The sequence below is a fragment of the Oncorhynchus mykiss genome, chromosome 19, assembly GCF_057628025.1.
Source record: "Oncorhynchus mykiss isolate SJ-2025 chromosome 19, ASM5762802v1, whole genome shotgun sequence".
NCBI classification, from domain to species: Eukaryota; Metazoa; Chordata; class Actinopteri; order Salmoniformes; family Salmonidae; genus Oncorhynchus; species Oncorhynchus mykiss.
Window position 1 is genome coordinate 18,965,423 of NC_143040.1, and position 21,210 is coordinate 18,986,632.

The 21,210-nt window shown below is 43.8% G+C and overlaps 1 protein-coding gene across 32 annotated transcripts in view; it reads right to left on the minus strand.

Moving 5' to 3' along the window:
- The window catches only part of LOC110497361 (GRB2-associated-binding protein 1), a 65,948-nt gene that overhangs the window by 43,018 nt on the left and 1,720 nt on the right, over positions 1-21,210 (minus strand). For 2 of the 32 annotated variants that reach the window (XM_090210411.1, XM_090210400.1), the window contains exon 1: positions 10,298-10,537. The exons of 29 other annotated variants lie outside the window; for them this stretch is intronic. The gene's annotated coding sequence lies outside the window, so the exon portion shown is untranslated. Of the gene's footprint in view, positions 1-10,297; positions 10,570-21,210 lie in introns of those variants that run through there. One more of the 32 variants, XM_090210405.1, reaches the window with a different exon arrangement.

Sequence of the window (21,210 nt, forward strand, 5' to 3'; positions counted from 1 at the left end):
TTTTTATCCTGAAAAACTCCTGTCATTAAAAATTACACAAATACCCATAATATGATGCAACCAACACTATGCTTGAAATATGGAGTGTGGTACTCAATGTTGTATTTGCCCCAAACATAACACTTTATTCAGGACAAAAAGTTCTTGCAGTATTAATTTAGTGAGTGCCTTGTTGAAAACAGAAAGCATGTTTTGGAATATTTTTATTCTGTACAGGCTTCCTTTTCACTCTCAATTAGGTTAGCATTGTGGAGTAACTACAATCCTCAGTTTTTCCTCCTATCACAACCATTAAACTCTGTTTTAAAAAGTCCCCATCAGCCTCATTGTGAAATCCCTGAGCGGTTTCCTTCCTCTCCGGCAACTAAGAAGGATGCCTGTATCTTTAGGGAGGAGGTCAGAGACCTGGCAGCGTGGTGCCAGGACAACAACCTCTCCCTCAACGTGAGCAAGACAAAGGAGATGATCGTGGACTACAGGAAAAGGAGGACCGAACCCATTCACATTGACGGGGCGGTAGCGGGTTCATGAGTTTCAAGTTCCTTAGTGTCCACATCACAAAAACTATCATGGTCCAAACTAGGGTTGCACATTTTGGGGAATATTCGAAAGTTGGAATCTTTCCATAGGAATTTACATAAATATATGCAAATTAATATTAATACCATTTAAATGTAGATGTTTTTTGCTTTGGATATATTTACCATATCATATGGTAAAGACAGAAACAAACGTTTTACCTTATAAGTAGACAATTGCAAATTATTAAATCCTTCCAATAGAAGAAAAGTTTTTGTTACAAATTGAACTTTCAGTAAATTAGTTGACTCTTCACATGGGATGATTTCACTGAACAAAAAGGGAATATTGAATGATCCCAAAGATCCATCGCATCTCTCAAAAATATTTAACATACATCTGTAAAATGATAGTCTAGAAACTAAAGCTTTGCTCGTCTTTCTCTCAGGCTTCCATGTCTTCTCCCTGGATTACATCAATGTCCAGCTCTTGAACATCAGACTGAGGCCTCGTCTTCAATGTCACTTTCCAACCTTGATGATGATGGCTCGTCAGGCTCAAAAAGTCTCAAATTTGCCCGGATGGCAACCAATTTCAACCCTTGTATTGGTCAGCCTGTTGCGTGCTTTGGTGTGTGTGTTCCCAAATAAGGACCAGTTGCGCTCTGAGGTGGCTGATGTTGGTGGGATTTGGAGAATGGAGGCAACAGGGGAAATAGCCACAGATCCATAAAGTCCCTTCCACCAGGTGGTTGATGAGATATGTTGGCACGACTGCCATATTTCGTCTCCATCCCAAAGCCCTTGCTTGAAAGTGTACTTCGCCAGACTGCCAAGAACCTTGTCCTCATCCAGGCCAAGGTGGAGAGACATGGTAGAAATGACACCATAGGCCTTGTTGATCTTTGTACCAGACAGGATGCTTTTGCCAGCATACTTGAGGTCCAACATGTACGTTGTGGTGTGTATGGGCTTCAGGCAGAAGTCTTCACGCTTTTTGATGTATTTCAGAACTGCAGTTACCTCTGCTTGGAGCAACAGTGAAGTGGGCAGGACAGTACAGATTTATTCTCTTATATCTACAAGCAGTCTGAACATCAGACAGGATGGAATTGTCTCTCTCAATCCGTGCAATGGCAGCTGCTATAGGTTTCAGGAGTTTCAGGCTGCTTACCACTTTCTCCCAAAATACATCATACAGGAGGATCCTGATGGGGCTGTCCATATCAACAGACTGATACGGCCATTTCTTGGAGAGACTCCTCCTCCAGGAGACTGTCAAACATGATGACAATACCACCCCAACGAGTGTTGCTGGGCAGCTTCAATGCTCTTATTCTTCTCACTTTGCTTGGCAAGGTAGATTGCTGCTATAACTTGATGACCCTTCACATACCTAACCATTTCCTTGGCTCTCTTGTAGAGTGTGTCCATTGTTTTCAGTGCCATGATGTCCTTGAGGAGCAGATTCAATGCATGAGCAGCACAGCCAATGGGTGTGATGTGAGGGTAGGACTCCTCCACTTTAGACCAAGCCGCCTTCATGTTTTCAGCACTGTCTGTCACCAGTGCAAATACCTTCTGTGGTCCAAGGTCGTTGATGACTGCCTTCAGCTCATCTGCAATGTAGAGACCGGTGTGTCTGTTGTCCCTTGTGTCTGTGCTCTTGTAGAATACTGGTTGAGGGGTGGACATGACGTAGTTAATTATTCCTTGCCCACGAACATTCGACCACCCATCAGAGATGATTGCAATATGGTCTGCTTTCTCTATGATTTGCTTGACCTTCACCTGAACTCTGCATCCAGCAAATTAGTAGATAAAGCATGTCTGGTTGGAGGGGTGTATGCTGGGCAAAGAACATTCAGAAATCTCTTCCAATACACATTGCCTGTGAGCATCAGAGGTAAACCAGTTGATTTACACAGCTCGAGCAAGACATTCATCAGCATTTCTCTGACTACGTTCCTCCATTGAGTCAAAAACATGTCTGATTCCAGGAGGACCATGAGCTGTTGCCATCGATAAGGTGTCTGATTCACCATTTTCACCTCGAATATAAGTAGATGGACTTTTGTCAGGGGTTGCATTTCGTGAGCGGTGAGGAAACTTTATGCACTTGGCCAGATGATTCTGCGTCTTTGTTGCATTCTTCACATATGATTTGGCACATTATTTGCAAATGTACACAGCTTTTCCTTCTACATTAGCTGCAGTGAAATGTCTCCACACATCAGATAGTGCCCGTGGCATTTTCCTGTAAAGATTAGAAAAAAAAATAGTAAAAAAATAAATGCAATTCCACATACAGATAAACAGTTAAGCAGTTAGATTAAACAACTCCTTTGTAAGATAAATGTTTTAAAATGTAACATGTATGGACACAGGTGAATTAACACTCCTCAGTTAGCAGGCTCAAGCAAGCTAAAACCCACATGGTAGCAAAAACTAACTAGAAGAAGTGGTTAACAAGTATGAAATGATCTAAAACACTGCTGTATTTACTAGTTAAAAAAACAAAACAACATGTAATAGAAAATATATTCACCCCACCCAGTATCGTAATGAAAACTTACCCGAAAGCATGTAGTGTGGGCTCAATAGCATCTCATTAGTGTGCAAGATCTTGAGAATCAGCTGAACATGTGATGGAATAGTGCACTGCACATGTGATGGAAGAATGCACTTTGCATGCAGAGGGTTGCAATTCAATTGGGGATAGTTTAACCAAAATATGCCTTGTGTATCCCACAAAAAAAGGTTCACTTATAAGCTAACTTTTTAAAATTAATTTAAGCAAAATTTCAGGGCTTAACTTTCAATGGAACATTTTCCGGCAAGTTTCCGACACTTTGCAACCCTAGTCCAAACACACCAAGACAGTCGAGAAGAGGATACAACACCTTTTCCCCCTCAGGAGACTGAAAAGATTTGGTATGGGTCACCAGATCCTCAAAAAGTTCAACAGCTGCACCATCAAGTGCATCCTGACCAGTTGCATCACCGCCTGGTATGGCAACTGCTCAGCATCCAGTAGATCATTGTGGCCAAGCTTCCTGCTATTCAGGACCAACAGTTGAAGTCGGAAATTTACATACACCTTAGCCAAATATATTTAAACTCAGTTACACAATTCCTGACATTTAATCCTAGTAAAAATTCCCTGTCTTAGGTCAGTTAGAATCACCACTTTATTTTAATGTGAAAAGTCAGAATAATAGTTGAGAGAGAATGATTTATTTCAGCTTTTATTTCTTTCATCACATTCCCAGTGGGTCAGAAGTTTACATATACTAATTGAGTGTTTGGTAGCATTGCCTTTAAATTGTTTAACTTGGGTCAAACGTGTTGGGTAGCCTTCCACAAGCTTCCCACAATAATTTAGGTGAATTTTCTTTCGATTTTCCCATGATGTCAAGCAAAGATGGCACTGAGTTTGAAGGTAGGCCATGAAATACATCCACAGGTAAACATCCAATTGTCTCAAATTATGTCATTTAGCCTATCTTCTAAAGCCATGACATAATTTCTGGAATTTTCCAAGCTGTTTAATGACACAGTCAACTTACTGTATGTAAACTTCTGACCCACTGGAATTGTGATGCAGTGAATTAATCTGTCTGTAAACAATTGTTGGAAACATTACTTGTGTCATGCACAAAGTAGATGTTTCGGCAAGTCAGTTAGGACAAACTATAGTTTGTTAACAAGAAATTTGTGGAGTGGTTGAAAAATGACTCCAACCGAAGTGTATGTAAACTTCTGACTTCAACTGTATATACTAGGCGGTGTCAGAGGAAGGCCCCAAAAAAATTCAAAGGCTCCAGTCACCCAAGTCATAGACTGTTCTCTCTGCAAGCGGTAACGGATCACCAAGTCTAGGTACAAAAGGCTCCTTCACTTCTCTAGGGTAGGGGGCAGCATTTGGAATTTTGGATGAAAAGTGTGCCCAAATTAAACTGCCTTCTACTCAGGCCCAGAAGATAGTATATGCATATAATTAGTCGATTTGGATAGAAAACTCTGAAGTTTCCAAAACTGTTAACCTCTCTGCGCACCGAACCCGTTAGCGGGATTAAATTCGACAACATACGGTGATCGCTACATAAATAGATATATTAAACATTCATGAAAATACAAGTGTCTCACATGTTTCGAAAGCCTAGAATCTTGCTAATTCAATGGCATTGTCAGATGTAAAAAAGGATTTACTGCGAAAGAATACGATGCTATTATCTGAGGATAGAGCCCATAAAAACAATTTTTAAAACGATTTCAACCAGCACAGGCGTAACAAAATCACAATTTGCAATAAAATAAATTGTTTACCTTTGACGATCTTCCTCTGTTTGCAATCCCAATGCTCATTGATACACAATGAATGATCTTTTGTTTGATCAAATCCATTTTTATAGCCGAACACAAAACATTTTGTGAACCGCTTGTGTCATGAATTCCGTCTCATTCAATTTGACAACGACACAGTCGATGTAAATACACACACTAAACGTGACTTTTCCGGTCATGTTTAGTTTCATTGCAATCAACTGGTTTGTTTGTAACACAACCAAACGTGATGGGTCATTTCGCGGGACGTATTGACTGAAAGAAACCGATTTGAAGACAACAAGTAATGACATCATTGTGCACCAATGATATGACCTCTGTTTCGTTGATTGACTGTATTTTAACCCAATGACCACTGATTGTCTTGAAATCTAGCTGGGTAGATAGCCAATGAGCTGAGGTAAACGGCAATATTTAATGGTTGTGTTGGAAGACCAACCCATGTAGTAAACTCCGGCGTAAAGAGTTACGCACAGCACTTTGGTAAAGCGCATCTTCAGCTGTTTATATATCAAATCAGTATGGCGACTAAGTCAGGGAAAGCTAAATCTATATACAGATGTACACACAATTTTAGAAGAAATTGATCGGGAAAGTGAGACAGATTGTTGGAGGACGATTCATTTAGCTAACATAGCTAAATATTTTTTTGAACAGAGAGGACATCGTTTTGGACTGGTAAGTTCTTCTCATGCTGATGCCATTGTTTGAAATAACATCAAATATTATTTGTGATTTTTTAACATTTTAGTAGCAATTTATAAAAATGTAATGAAATGTGTAAAGTACACGTTGGTTATACATTGTGGGTGGGGGTTTGTATGTATGTGTATGACCCATAGCCTGTGTTTGTGTGTGTATATATACATACATACATGTTGTGAATTAGAGGGAGCATGGCCGAGATGCGTGTCTGCCGCTCCACCCCACCCCCACATGAAATAGCCTATTTGCGGCTGTTGAGTGGAGGGCAGGCCCACAACAATGGCCAAAGTGAAATGGAGACAGTAGATCTAGCTGGTCTGTCATAATATAATAAAGACAGTAGATCTAGCTGGTCTGTCATAATATAATGGAGACAGTAGATCTAGCTGAAATGTCAATATAAAATAGACAGTAGATCTAGCTGGTCTGTCATAATATAAATGAGACAGTAGATCTAGCAGGTCTATAATAATATTTTCAACCTTACTCCGAATGGGAGCCACCAGTGCCAAGGTGTCCATCCCCCACTGAAGCTGGTTCATCCAGCCGGACACCTGTTGTCCATGCCCCAGTAGCGCTGAGACTGCAAAAAATGTCCCCATTCCAACTGCAATAAAGGACTACAACAAGAGCATGGGAGGTGTGGACCTGTCAGATGCGCTGATAGGCTATTACAATGTTCTCCATAAGACAATGAAATGGTACAAGACCTTCTATCATTTCATCCCCATTGCTGTGGTGAATGCATTCATCCTACACAAGGAAATGGCTAAGAGCTGTGGAAAGCCCCTCATCTCACAGCTAGCCTTCAGAAAGCTGCTCATCGAGGAGCTTATGGCTACAGCACCATGTCCTGGCCCCTCTACCTCTGTCCCTTCTGCTCCTGCCACAAGTGGTGTTCATCTGCCCAAATGTATTTCTGCAGGCATGGATGTGCCTCAGGGCCAAAAGGGCACAGCATGGAGGCGTTGCTGTGTTCTTTGAAAAATGAAGTCCCCCATCACATGCATCACATGCTTGGTGACCCTCTGCTTTACAGCAGAAAGAGACTGCTATGGCACCTGGCATCAGCAGCACAATATTGTGTAGAGGACTGTGGGTCTTCCAAATATTGAAAGTGTTATTTTGTATATATATTGTATGTATATATATATTTTTCTTTTTTGGGGGTGTTAGAATACCATTTTGGTATTTTGTATATAGTTATTCCATTCAAAATGTATAACTTCACCAATTTGGCCACTTGGGTACATTTGGGCTACTTGTTTGGGACACCTGGGTGACTTCATGATAAATGTCATGTAGCACAGTCATTTTGGAAGTTATCATTCTGAAACTTTGCACAAGTACTGTTGCCCTCATGTTTTTCCCATCATCCTATCTGAATGTTTGTTTTGTCTTGTTCATTTTAAAGATACAACAATAAAAATAAAAAAAACATGATTTTCATTGTATTATCTAAACCAGATCTATTGTGTTATATTCTCCTACATTCAATTCACATTTACACAAACTTCAGAGTGTTTTCTTTCAAATGAAACCAAGAATATGCATATCCTTGGTTCTGGGCCTGAGCTACAGACAGTTAGATTTTGGTATGTCTTCAGGCGGAAATTGAAAAATTGTTTGACATGTTTCTATTAACTTTATGGATACAATTTTGATTGTCTGCCTGTTGTGACTGCGTTTGAGCCTGTAGATTACTGAAGAAAACGCAAACAAAACTGAGGTTGAATAAATGAATGTCTTCTGAGTGCACCCATATGAAAATCAAAGGTAAGTGATTCATTCATCCCCCCTCCAGAACAATTTATCAAATGACCACCCGGGCTATTTACATTGACACCCCCCCTCTGTTTTTACACTGCTGTTATGCGCTGTTTATTATCTATGCATTGTCACTTTACCCCTACCTACATGTACAAATGACCTAACCTGTACCCCCCGCACATTGACTCGGTACCACCTATATTTGACGTCGGTATTGTTATTTTATTGTGTTACTTTAGTTTATTTAGTAAATATTTTCTTACCTATTTATTGAACTGCATTGTTGGTTAAGGGCTTGTAAGTAAGCATTTCACACTACACCTGTTGCATCCAACACAGTCAAATCAAATGTTATTTGTCACCTGAGGGACCTTACAGATAATTGTATATGGGGAGTACAGAGGTGAGGTAGTCATTCAAAAATCACGTTAAACACTAGTATTGCACACAGAGTGAGTCCATACAACTTATGTGACTTGTGGTAAGTACACGATGGCCACCATGTTCATGCACTTTCGCTATTGGCTGGTGAAGCTGTATAGATGTTGGTTTGTGGTAGAGGGATGGAGCAACAGAAACCTAAGCTCAATAGCTATTATCACCAGTGCTTGACTTAGACTGAAATAGGTTCAAGTACTCATTTTGGGGGCCAGTACTGTTTATATTTAGGTGCAGGAGCTCCACAATACTTTTGAGCTAATATTCTATAAGAGGAGCAGGAGCTCAAGCAGTAGAAAATCTGATGTGCCAGTACTCAGCTCTGGTGAGCTCCTGCCAAAGTTAAGCACTGATTAGCCCAATGGAGAACACGACACCCACTGGCTTCTATCTAACTGACAACTGAACAGAGGTGGAGTCCATGTGCTCTCTTGATGCGTGTTTGTAGGGAAAGCACAGAAATAGAGTCATCTATTGTATATGTGTGGGAGACTACTTTAACTACGCGAAAGGAGTCCATTTGTGGTGTAGGCCTACGTCATCAAATCACATGGGTTGTACTCCAATTGTATTACAGAAAACAAGAGCATTTTGTTTGCCTAAATAATAAATTATGCAACAGTAATCCATGTTTCAGATTAGTTTAGAATTTAAATGTATAATTCCTTATATCGGATACAGACTGCAGAGAAGTGTACCACTAAATACCATCTGATTTAGTCAGTCATACAGGGGTCAACCTACTATTAGCTTAACCCAATAACCTGAGAATTGACAAGTTGGTTTGTAGTTTTATTGAGTTATTGATTGGTTGATTTGAGTTTGAAATGTGTCCTTCCTTCCTAATAGGCCTGCAATGACATAGGACTACTGTTACTTCCAGATGCACACACACACACTAGCGTTAATTGTTTATCCAACGGGAAGCACCACTAAGAGCAATTCCCATTTTTCTGTTGTTAATTGCCCTTGTTGCTATACAGCAGCCTATTCAATTCATGCAGGAAAGTATTCAGTTAGGGGGATTGTTTTTAGTGGAACTGGCAACCGATTAGCTGTGAGAACTGATGGGGGACAGGACATAAGGGCTCGGACTAGGTCATCTGACTATAGCAGTACAGGGCACAACATTGTGGAAGGCTCAGATATAAATATATTACGTGGAACAAACATGCTCTCTCATGTTAGGAGGAATACTGTAGGTTCTACTCATGACATTTCTAGCTGTGCTGTTCAACAGAGGTTGTCTACTTAACGTGGGGGAGCAGGCATGGTGGAGGTAGGTGGCAGAGACGTCCCTCCCCTTCTACATCTCTTTGCCTGATATTCAAGTTGGTTCTCAACAATAACATCTGTACAAAGGTTGAGGATCAAAACATGTACAGCAGCCCCCCCCCCCCCCCCCCACTGCATCTTTAGGAATTCAACACAGTCCATTAGCAGGGCTGGGCCATTCACATGATCAGTGTTTCTTGGCTGCAGAGAGCGAGCAGCCAGGCTGAGGGGAAGACCAGCGGCCCAGACAATTCCCCTCTTAGTTCTGCCGTGGTTTGTCTCGGCCTGCGAGTGCGTGTCTGGTCTGTACACACAAGAGGATGACTGAGCGCACAACTCGACAAGCCAAAAGGCTAATCAGAGTAGTTGTCCAAACCACACACTGGCATAGTGGAGCTGAACATGCAAAACAGACCAAGACAAGGCTATGCCATGTGTTATGTTATATGTTAAGGAAGTATGACAATGAATGCATGGCCAATGCCAGACCTTTGACTTTTTTTTTTTTTAACAAGGCAAGTCAGTTAAGAGCAAATTCTTATTAACAATGATGGCCAGCCCCGGCCAAACCCAGACGACGCTGGGCCAATTGTGCGCCACCCTATGGGACTCCCAATCATGGCTGAGTGTGATGCAGCCTGGATTCGAACCAGGGACTGCAGCGATGCCTCTTGCACTGAGATGCAGTGTCTTAGACCGCTGCGCCACTCGGGAGCCACACAACCACATATGCATGGGCTTAACACTGATCAACATAATGGCCTGCTGATCGATACATTCTAGATGAAAGAGCAGTATCTGGCTGAGGCACATCTACTGTAAACAACAAATCCCTTCCAGACAACCAGCATGTCAGAATACATTGTGGAATGTTGTCATTACTTTACAAATAAACTATGAGGAAGGATCTTTTCTTTTTGGGAGGATCGTTGTTCAGCTCAAAACCACATCACTTTCACTGACCCAACAGTTAGAGGCTCTTGTCACAGGCTGTATGGCTTCTGAATAGGGGAAGCGGAGTTGATGTGTGTTAAAGTAGCAGGTAAGAGCTAAGCTCCAACGGCGCTTGAGTTGTGTGAACACCTGCAGATCGTCAGTCCACCTGGGAACCAGGTCTATAGTTGGAAGCCAGGGTCTATAGTTGGAAATCCCCAAAATGTCCAGATAAGCAGCAGTAAACTCAATAGAATTCCCTCAACAATAAATACAACAAAAATGCTTACATTCTGCATAGTAGTACTGACCTGGAACTCAATGCCTGATCGACCAGTCCAGTCGCCTAGCCAAATGCCATTGGTATACCAGAGCGAGAGACGAAGTCGGCCCTACAAAATGTCGATGGGTCGAGCACTCAAGCTATTCCACAGGGTTCCGAGATGTACCCGAGAGATATACGGAAATAACGTTGGGAGAGTTCACAGGAATACTGAGAGAGAGAGAAGGTGGGAGTTCACCGTCTCTCAGCCACCAATCAGAGGGAGTGTAAACTAGCCCGCTCTCTCAACAGGGTCTTCACAGGGAGTGGGGGGGGGGGGGGGTGTCTCATCCCATTCCTCTGGCTGGTAGCCAGGCCGGAGATATCGAGCAGCACCAGAGCAGAGCTCTATAATGCAATCAGGCTGCCCGCAGGACACTCATAGGGGACAGGCTAAGAAAGGACTGGCCTGCCCCTCTCGCCATCTCCCTCTTGACTAGCCACATCTCATATCTCTGGTATAAACGCATTTCGATAATGATTTTAAAAAAGAGAAAGAACAAGACGAAAAGAGAAAAATAGAGAGAAAGAGAGCGATAGAGGTAGGGAGGAGTGTGTGGTCTGTCCGTGTGGGCCGGCCGACTCACAGTAACCCGAGAAATTACACGGGGCGGCGGTGGGCATTTCACAGCTTGTCTCCAGGGTGCCCCCTCCCCCTGTCGCACAAACACACATAGGAATCCTCAAGAGGGGAGATTGGTCCACACAAAGAGGGGCTGGGCCACAGCAGCAGTGGGTCTAGAGGCTGTACGAAGGCCTTGCAGAAGCACAGGTGTCCATTTGGCAGAGACGACAGCATGCGCACACGTTTGACAATCCATGCCAAACCGTAAAATGAGTGACATACTGACACATGCGCATAATATTAGTTATGTAATGAGGTAAGGCCACTTACACATGGTCCCTTGTGGTCGACTCTCAACAGTAGACCACTCACGTGGATTGATAAGCGTCAAACAGTCCAGATCTCTAGATCAAACAGTAAAGTCACTAAACACTGAAATGTGAAGGGCACACCTTTTCCTCTCAACGACCATGAATTACAGCGGCTGTAAAATGTATGAGGTCTGGATATTAAAATGTAGCATTACAGGCTTTACGGCCCAGTTATGCTCATCTAGTTCATGTCTGCGTCCCAAAATGGGACGTGGCCAAGGCATGCAGGAGGAGGGGGGGAAGATGATTTAATGGTAGTTTCTAATGAAGCATGTCTTTTCCATGAGAGCGGATCTGGGAACTATAAGCTGACTAAGAGGACTAAGACAGACAGGCAGAGTTAACCTCTACTGGGTTAAACAGCCCACAGCAGCAGCTCACACCCTGATCCACAGTTTGTGGGTGTGTGATTAGGTTAGAGCCAGAGAAAGGAGGAGACAGAGAGACAGACAGAGCGACCCAGAGAGGAGTTGTCAGAGAGTGATCGAGCGACCCAGAGAGGAGTTGTCAGAGTGACCGAGCGACCCAGAGAGGAGTTGTCAGAGAGTGATCGAGCGACCCAGAGAGGAGTTGTCAGAGTGACCGAGCGACCCAGAGAGGAGTTGTCAGAGAGTGACCGAGCGACCCAGAGAGGAGTTGTCAGAGAGTGATCGAGCGACCCAGAGAGGAGTTGTCAGAGTGACCGAGCGACAGAGCGACCCAGAGAGGAGTTGTCAGAGAGTAGAGGTAGCGCACCCCGCTAACTAGCTAGCCATTTCACATCGGTTACACCAGCCTCATCTTGGGAGTTGATAGGCTTGAAGTCATAAACAGCACAATGCTTGAAGCACAGCGATGAGCTGCTGGCAAAACGCACGAAAGTGCTGTTTGAAGGAATGCTTACGAATGCTAGCTAGCAACTTACCTTGGCAATTTACCTTGGTAACAGGCAGGCTCCTCGTGGAGTGCAATGTAAAGCAGGTGGTTAGAGTGTTGGACTAGTTAACCGTAAGGTTGCAAGATTGAATCCATGAGCTGACAAGGTAAAAAAAATCTGTCGTTCTTCCCCTGAACAAGGCAGTTAACCCACCGTTCCTAGGCCGTCATTGAAAATAAGAATGTGTTCTTAACTGACTTGCCTTGTTAAATAAAGATTAAATAAAAAGGTGTAAACAATTGTAAAAAAAAATAATAATAATTTCAATGTAAATTGGCGTCCAAAAATAGTGATTTCCGATTATGAAAACTTGAAATCGGCCCTAATTAAAATCAGCCATTCCGATTAATCCGTCGATCTCTATCAGAGAGTGACCGAGCGACCCAAAGAGGAGTTGTCAGAGAGTGACCGAGAGGGGGAAAAAAAAGAGGTAGCACGAAAGTGAAACAGAACGAAAAGCACTAGACACCAGCGTGGTAGACCACTATTCTCTCTTCCCTCCAGACATCTGGTAGCCATCAGCACCGCACACAGGAAGCGGCCGCCATGCCGTGCTGGGGCGCCAGGGAGCTGCGCCTTTTTCCTCCGTCAGACTCAGCGCTGCGCTCAGCAGAAACAACAAATCAGGCAACAGAGGCCAGCCCTCAATGAACACAGCAGAAGCACAGAAGAGGCTCACATTCCTACTGCCACAGCCTGCCAAGAGGAGCCCTGAGCAGGGAGAGGGACAGAGAGTAGGCTGACAGAGGCTTGGCTAATGGTGTGGGTTTGAGGCTAGCTCGGTGCATCTTTTAGTTTCCTTCCTTTCTCTCCCTCCCACTCGCTCTGCCTACTGATGGCCTATGAGGAGGTGGAGTGGATTATTGATTGACATTCTGGAATATCCCAAAATGCACACACCAAACACATGCACACACACCTTGCTCACTTAGCCTCGGAACTGGTTCTGAACTCCTTCCAGGACGATTTCACATGTGCTTATACACAGGCTCCATACACTCTCAGCTTTAGAGACTTGTTCCCATGACTGCACAAACAATCCAGTGGTCTGGACCATAGAAACAGGATCACTAGGAAAAGCATCCCCATTCAAGTCAATGTTCTGTGATGGGTGGATGGCCTGCAGGTCATATTTGTATTTCTATGGTCTGGTCCCGTGAGCTGCTGGAAGGGGAAGCCAGCTCTGCCTGAGAGGCCAAAGCAAAGGGACCATCTTTGGACATCTGTGTGCTCCTGGGTCCCTGCAGCAGCCCCCTCTCTCTGGAGCAGCAGTAGGACTCAAAGTTGGGGCTGGAAATAACCTCTCTCTCTGTCATAAGGTCTATTTTTACTAGCCCGATGACTCCAACTGAATTCTAGCGCTGCTCTGTTTGCTACATAATTCAGTCTGAGACCGCAACAAACTACTTCAACGATGACAACGGCAAGATAAGGGGTGTTGTACAGAACAAAGTAATCAGCGATTGGATCATCTCTAACCAATCAGAGTATCAAAGCCAATGACAAATGTAAAAAAATAAATACAATTTTTAAAAAAAGGCACTTTACCCACGAGTGTCCCAGCCCAACCTGGCGGTTTCTGAGACCAATCAGAACGGTTAGAATGTTTGCGTCGGGGAGGTAGTAGGTACTCATAAATTGCAGAGAAGAAACTAGCATCCGTGGTCGTGGCGTAGCGTTTGGGTAGCCAGGTAATATCTTTACAGCCAGACGTCAAAGGACGGGCTTAACATGGAACAATAAATAACGATTTCTAAAGTTGTGAACTCTGAACACGTTCATGTTATATCGTACTGCAAGTTGCATTTATGTAGCCTGCATTGTATAAATCTGTCTTCATTGTCTGCCCTGGATACAGGCATTTAAACCTATCCAGCCAAGAGTCTGGAGAAGTGTCTTATCTGTGCTTCATTAGAACTGGGTCTGGATAGTGTTAAGAGTTGGCGTATTCAACCATAACGCCATGTGACTGTGGAGCTCTACAACAACCACAGGAGAGTTTCCACACACAAAAAAAAACAGAAAGTGTGTATACACACACCGAGTGTACAAAACATTAAGGACACCTGCTGTTTCCATGACAGACTGACCAGGTAAAATCCAGGTAAAAGCTTGTTAAATCCACTTCAATCAGTGTAGATTAAGGGGAGGAGACAGGTTGAAGAATCCTCAAGCCTTGAGATAATTGAGACATGGATTGTGTATGTGTGCCAATCAGAGGGTGAATGGGCAAGACAAACAATTGAATTGCCTTTCAATTGGGGTATGGTAGTAGGTGCCAGGTGCACTGGTTTGTGTCAAGAACTGCAAAGCTGTAGGGTCTCTCAAACAACAGTTTCCTGTGTGTATCAAGAATGGTCCACCATCAAAGGACATCCAGCCAACTTGACAACTGTGGGAAGCATTGGAGTCAACATGGGCCAGCTTCCCTGTGGAACGCTCGACACCTTTTAGTCCATGCCCTGATGACTTGAGGATGTTGAGGGGAGTGCAACTCAATATTAGGAAGGTGTTTGTAATGTTTTATACATTCAGCAGGAGATAGATAAAAGACTCAATGACAGTATAAACAGCAAGAGCCAGGTAATAAAGGAACACATCTGTTTACAGACTGCATCAAGCGAGGCCAGCAGCCCAGCCACCAAGCAACATGAAAGCAAACAGTGTTGTTTAAAGGGGGGGGTTAACTTCCAACTAGTTGCTATTTTCCCCAGGAGGAGCGGTAAGGAGAGAGGGAGAGAAGAATAGGGGGGTGGGTGGTGGTGGCGTTATTAGCAGTGTTTGTCAGAGGAACACGTTGGGAGTTATAACAGGCGGATTTTGGAAAGACGACATGGGCCTAGAACGCCACATGACCACCACCGCAGTTGACGAGAATAGCCACAGAAACAGAGAACTGGTCACCAGGACTGTCCACACAGTGGTAGTGAGTGACGCAAGGAAATTGTTACATATGGGGAAGGATGGGGTCTGTGCTGGTGGGCTTTCCCACTCCACAACACTAATAGAACAAGTCAGACCACGAGGAAATACAGATAAATGTACAAATAGTTATAACTTAGAAGTTAAAAGGATCTTATCCCTGCTATATCATCACTGCAGTCCACACTGTCAGACAGTGTTCCTCGTCTGACCGGCTACACGTAGCTGCTGTAGCACTAAGCCCGTGGGTTTTTGGCCGTGGGTCAACTCTAGACCTATTCTTGGTCCCTGAGTCCCAGACAGACTATCAGGCAGAAAGTGTGCATAGATTAACTGTCTAGTGTCTGTTATAAAAGACCTATGGCTTTCGTCACTGGATTGTTAACTACACCAATAAAACCAAATCAGGCGAACCGTTGCCGCACATACACACCTGAGTGAAAAACAAGCCGCTGAAATACACCACAGCTCATGTTAAATCAGGCTTCCTCGATGTTGAAAAACACCGCGCGAGGTTTTCACCCGTGTGTGTGTGTGTCCCTGTAAAATAACCTAAACTTTCTTCATAGGGCTTAGCTTTAATTGGCTGCTGTGTTATTGTGGTTATGAGCATTGTTTATCATGTCGTGATTGGGTTTCAAGCGGCCCCCGCTACGTAAACAAGCAAATGAAAACTTAGACAACCGAAAAGCGCCTTGGGTCGTCTGGCGATACTGGTGGAGCTCTGGGTACATAAACACTAGTCAGGTGGTCGTTTTCTTTTTTTGGAGAATCATTCAAATACAAACAATGAATGGGTCTGAGACAGTTCATCTGTTTGGAAAATATTTCAGTCTTTCGAAACGACTGAAAGGAGGGATGAACAGGGTGTATGTGGTATATAACAGCATTGTAATTGCTGTGTCAACAAGATATCACCCCGCATTAATGTTGTATGCCTTTCTTTTTCTTTATGTTTCTAATGGACATTTAAATAATTGATGGCCGATGCAATCCATTATTTTCTGGGCATGACTGCTCCCACACAACAGCAGCAGTCTGCTTTTCAAAATGGACTGTTCCGTTGTCGTGGTAGCCAGGAGGACATACTCGGCATCCCAAATGGGAACCTGTTCCCTATACAGTACACTACTTATTGGTCAAAAGCAGTGCAATACATAGGGAATAGTGCTGTTTGGGACACACTGGCTCTCCAAACCTGTTCCTGGAGAGCTACCGTACTGTTGGTTTTCACTCCAACCCTAATCTACCGCTCCTGATTCTAATAAATATCTGGTTGATAAACTCAATCAGGTTAGTTACAACTGGGGTTGGAGTGAAAACCTACAGGAGGGTAGCTGTCCAGGAACAGGGTTGGAGTTTAAACCTACAGAAAGGTATCTATCCAGGAACAGGGTTGGAGAGCCCTGGTCTTCAACAATAATGTATGCTGGCTAGGAATAGCCTCTTACGCTAACGCCATACAAGCGCTTCTCTGTTCCACTTGCTGAGCAAATGAATCCTGTACTCAGAAAAGCTATTCCTTTGTTTCGTTTGCTGCCTCGCGGCCTTAACTGTCTCCGCACATTAAGTGGAGCTGACGAAGTAACAACCAACTTTTATCCCCTTTAATTTCCTTGGGTAGTTTAGAAAACACAGCGCAGATGTCTCAAGACACACAACCTGCAGGGCTCTCTCTTTGATGAAAGCTTTACAAGTGGGACCTCCATAAATTCCCAGATTGCGAGAGAGGCGAGAAACGAAAGAGGAAGTCTAAAAATGAAAGATGGAAAGTGCAATGTCAATGAAATGAAAACCTAACAGAGTTGCATGTTCAGAGCAAACGTTTACATTTCTGCGGCTGGGAAAAAAAATCAGACTGGAGTGGTTGTGGTAGGTTTCCTCATACCATCTTACCAAGACAAGAAAGGAGAACGCAACGGTTCTGAAGGTGACCTTACATTAATACATCCTATAGGCCAGGGGTATTCAACGCCTACTCTACGAGGTCCGGAGCCTGCTGGTTCTCTCTTCTACCTGATAATGAATTACACCCACCTGGTGTCCCAGGTCGAAATCAGCACCTGATTAGAGGGAAACAATGACAAAAGCAGCAGAACTGGCTTTGAGGTCCAGAGTTGAATTTGATGGCTATAGTATATCAAATTGAAAAAAAATACCTATCCTGTGTATGGATAAACCTGTGACAGACTAAACACCCACAACACTGTGGTCCATGAAGTTTATATGCCAGTGTATGGCCCCTAGATGGGACAGAGACCCCTTTCTCTGGGGCCCTGCACTGTCATGGTTACACTCCTACTATATATGCTGTCTGTGTGCATACATGTCTCCACAAAATAGAAAAAAGGCCTTAGTGTGCACTTTGAGCTGCCCAGTGCTCTGCCTGCCGGTAAACAGGGCGGTGCTACAGACACAGGCAGGCCGCTGAACAGTTTAACCCTTGATCTCATCCAATCAGGGGCTGAGCTGGCCAGCCGGGGACAAACTTTGCCCAGAGTGGTTAACCTCCCGGCAGCCAGCAGGGCTACGTGTCTGGCCTGGAGCTACTGTGGAGAGTAGAGGCTGAATGCTCAGACAGTAAGGGTCAACACTGGAGAATGAGAGGGCACACAAACAGAAGGTCTACTTAGATCAACCTGTACAGTCTATGGATGACTCGTCTCCCTGACAAAAGCAGCAGAACCACCTCTCTGACCCCCCCTCTCAGTTAACGCCTCCACACACACAACCGAAATACCCATCCCTGTATCTGTCACCTTTACATTCAGAACCCTTGCCAGAGGTAGACCTACACTACCATTCAAAAGTTTGGGGTCAATTAGAAATGTCCTTGTTTTTGAAAGAAAAGCACACTTTTTTGTCCAATAAAATAACATCAAATTGATCAGAAATACAGTGTAGACATTATTAATGTTGTAAATTACTATTGTAGCTGGAAACAGCTGATTTTTTAATGGAATATCTACATAGGCGTACCGATGCCCATTATCAGCAACCATCACTCCTGTGCTCCAATTGCATGGTGTGTTTGATAAAACTTGGATTAGCTCGTACAATGCTGTGTACTACTCCCGTCACAGAACAGCGCAAACTGTCTCTGGAATAGAAAAAGGAGTGGGAGGCTCCAGTGCACAACTGAGCAAGAGGACAAGTACATTAGTGTCTAGTTTGTGAAAGACGCCTAGAAGGCCAGCATCCCAGAGTCGCCTCTTCACTGTTGACGTTGAGACCTGGTGTTTTGCTGGTACTATTTAATGAAGCTGCCAGTTGAGGACTTGTGAGGCATCTGTTTCTCAGACTAGACACTAATGTACTTGTCCACTTGCTCAGTTGTGCACCAGGGCCTCCCACTCTTTCTATTTTGGTTAGAGACAGTTTGCGCTGTTCTGTGAAGGGAGTAGTTTGTACGAGATCTTCAGTTTCTTGGCCATTTCTCACATGGAATAGCCTTAATTTCGCAGAACAAGAATAGACTGACGAGTTTCAGAAGAAAGGTCTTTGTTTCTGGCCATTTTGAGCCTGTAATCAAACCCACAAAGGCTGATACTCCACTAGTCTAACGGCCAGTTTTACTGCTTCTTTGATCAGAACAACAGTGCTAACATAATTTCAAAAGGGTTTTCTAATAATCAATTAGCCTTTTAAAATGATAAACTTGGATTAGCTAACATGACGTGCCATTGGAACACAGGAGTGACAGTTGCTAATAATGGGCCTCTGTATGCCTATGTAGATATTCCATTAAAAACATTTTTTAAAGCAGCCATTTCCAGCTACAACAGTCATGTAAAATTTTAACAATGTCTACACTGTATTTCTGATCAATTTGATGTTATTTTAAAATGGACGAAAAAAACTTTAAAAAGTTATTTACTTTAAAAAAAAAAGGAAGTTTCTAAGTGACCCCAAACTTTTGAACGGTAGTGTATATTAGAAGGTTGGCCTATAATCTGGATGGGCACCTGAAACCGGGTCATGATGTCGTGGTTACGGCGTAATCCTGAGGACGCGTAGGCTGTATTAGGCATACTGGGTTCGGTTATTCACAGTCCCAGGCTGTCCTGAGAGGGCTCACGTGAGGTCGCCTCCACCCACAACCGCTGCTGTCGTTAGCCACTGCCACACACACACCGGCAAGTCTCACACACTCAGCGAGTGGGTCGCACACACCTGGCCCAGTGTAACTCAGTGGGGGTTCCAGCTAACAGCTTCAACCAGAAACAACAATTCGCCAGTGATCAGTGTTCCTTCTCATACTACATGCAGGGCCTCATCTACACCACACAGATCCTATTAACACTGGAGGGTCAAAATACAGCCATTCATATTGTCGAACACCATTAAGGACACACACACACACACACAGCTCCAAAACTTACACACACAAGGTCACAAAATCGGTGTTTAAAACAGAAGCGCCAGGCTTTGGCAGAAGTGTGAATCAGATGAATTGGGTCAAAGAGTTGGTCAGAGACAGCAGAACAGGCTGTTCCTACAGGGCCACAAAGAGGCAGCAGCAGAACAGGCTGTTATAGGGGCACAATGAAGCCATTTAGGACAGAATGGACATGTACCAAATCATTCAAATAGCTTAACACATTCTTAGTCTATAGACCTGAGTGTAGTGAAGTAGTAGGCTACAGTGCAATCAGGTCACAATCAGTTTTCTCAGGGGCCTGGTGAAATGCAACACACTGCATTTACCCATTGGATTATACCCTTAACAAAATGTCCACTTCTTAAGGAAGTAGACCATTCTCAGTGCTCCATTCACATAAGGATAAGTGTTCCCAGTCTGTCACTTCAGAGTGACATGCTGTAAGTAAGATGGACTTGATGAATGAACACCTCAGGGTGTTGCAGTCCACCAAGTTAGCAGTTACACAACCTCAGTGTGTACAGCAGCTGGGCTGGCTCCCTACACTACCCTTCAGTTAAAACATCACACACACACACACACAAACACACACACACACACACACACACACACACAGTGTCTTGGTCACTAAGTGTCATGTGATCAGAGTCTCCTGTCTCATCTGTTCCTGCTGTGGGAAGGCATAGTTACTTACTGTATCACCATGGTTACTGTGTCACCACCACTTAACCACTCTATAGTAAACCCTACACCCCCCTGGCTGACTGACTGTCATACTTCACAATAACAGAGGGAGTGTTGAGCTCCAGGTGCCGATTGATCATGACTAGGGGCTGGACTTCTTATCCTGACCATGTGACCTGAACAGGAAACGCTCTGGGACCTCAATACAGGTTCTAACTTTGGGGCGGCAGGTAGCCTAGTGGTTAGAGCGTCGGGCCAGTAACCGAAAGGTTTCTGTGTCGAATCCCCGTTCTGGCCTTGAACACTGCTCCACTGTAGGCTGTCATTGTAAATAAGAATTTGTTCTTAACTGACTTGTCTAGTTAAATAATGGTTAAATAAAATAAAAAAAAACAGGCTCTAAGTAGGGCTGCAGTCAGTAAAAACTCCTGTTCTAGGCATGTAGTTACAAGGAGAACAATGAACTGAGTTCTGTGCAGATTCAGATTGATCATAACATCAGTGGAGGGAGGACAGAAGGAATGGTATTTGGCAGGCAATGCCTTGGTTCAGTATGGCCAACCAGAGACATTGGGAGAATCTCAACTGCATACTCCTCACATCCTCCTCTTGCCCCAACTCCTTCTCAAAACCCGTTGGCTGAGAAAGCCAGAGGTCCTTCGCCTCCAGTGGGTTTTGAGGACGCGAGGGGTATACAATCGAGATTCTCTCGGAGAGATCGGTTGAGGAGAACTGTGGTTGCTGTGAAAACATGTAGAGCGCAGGGCCGTCCAGTTCCTAATGCAAACATCAAGAGATATCCAATAAGCCACAAATATAACACTTCACAGCCTTTTGGACACAGCAAGACATTTATAAATGGTCATTTGTGTCTCAGAGTTGTGGCGTGCAGTCTCTTTAACACGCCATCTTTGTAGATTAGGAGCAAATACAACTGATAGAGGGCCCACGAATACAATGGCGATAGATGTTCTTTGGATAGATAACAGATCCAATATCATGGGAACTAATATACAGCCAACTGATTCGCCCACTGATTCACACAGTAAAGAAAGGGGACATA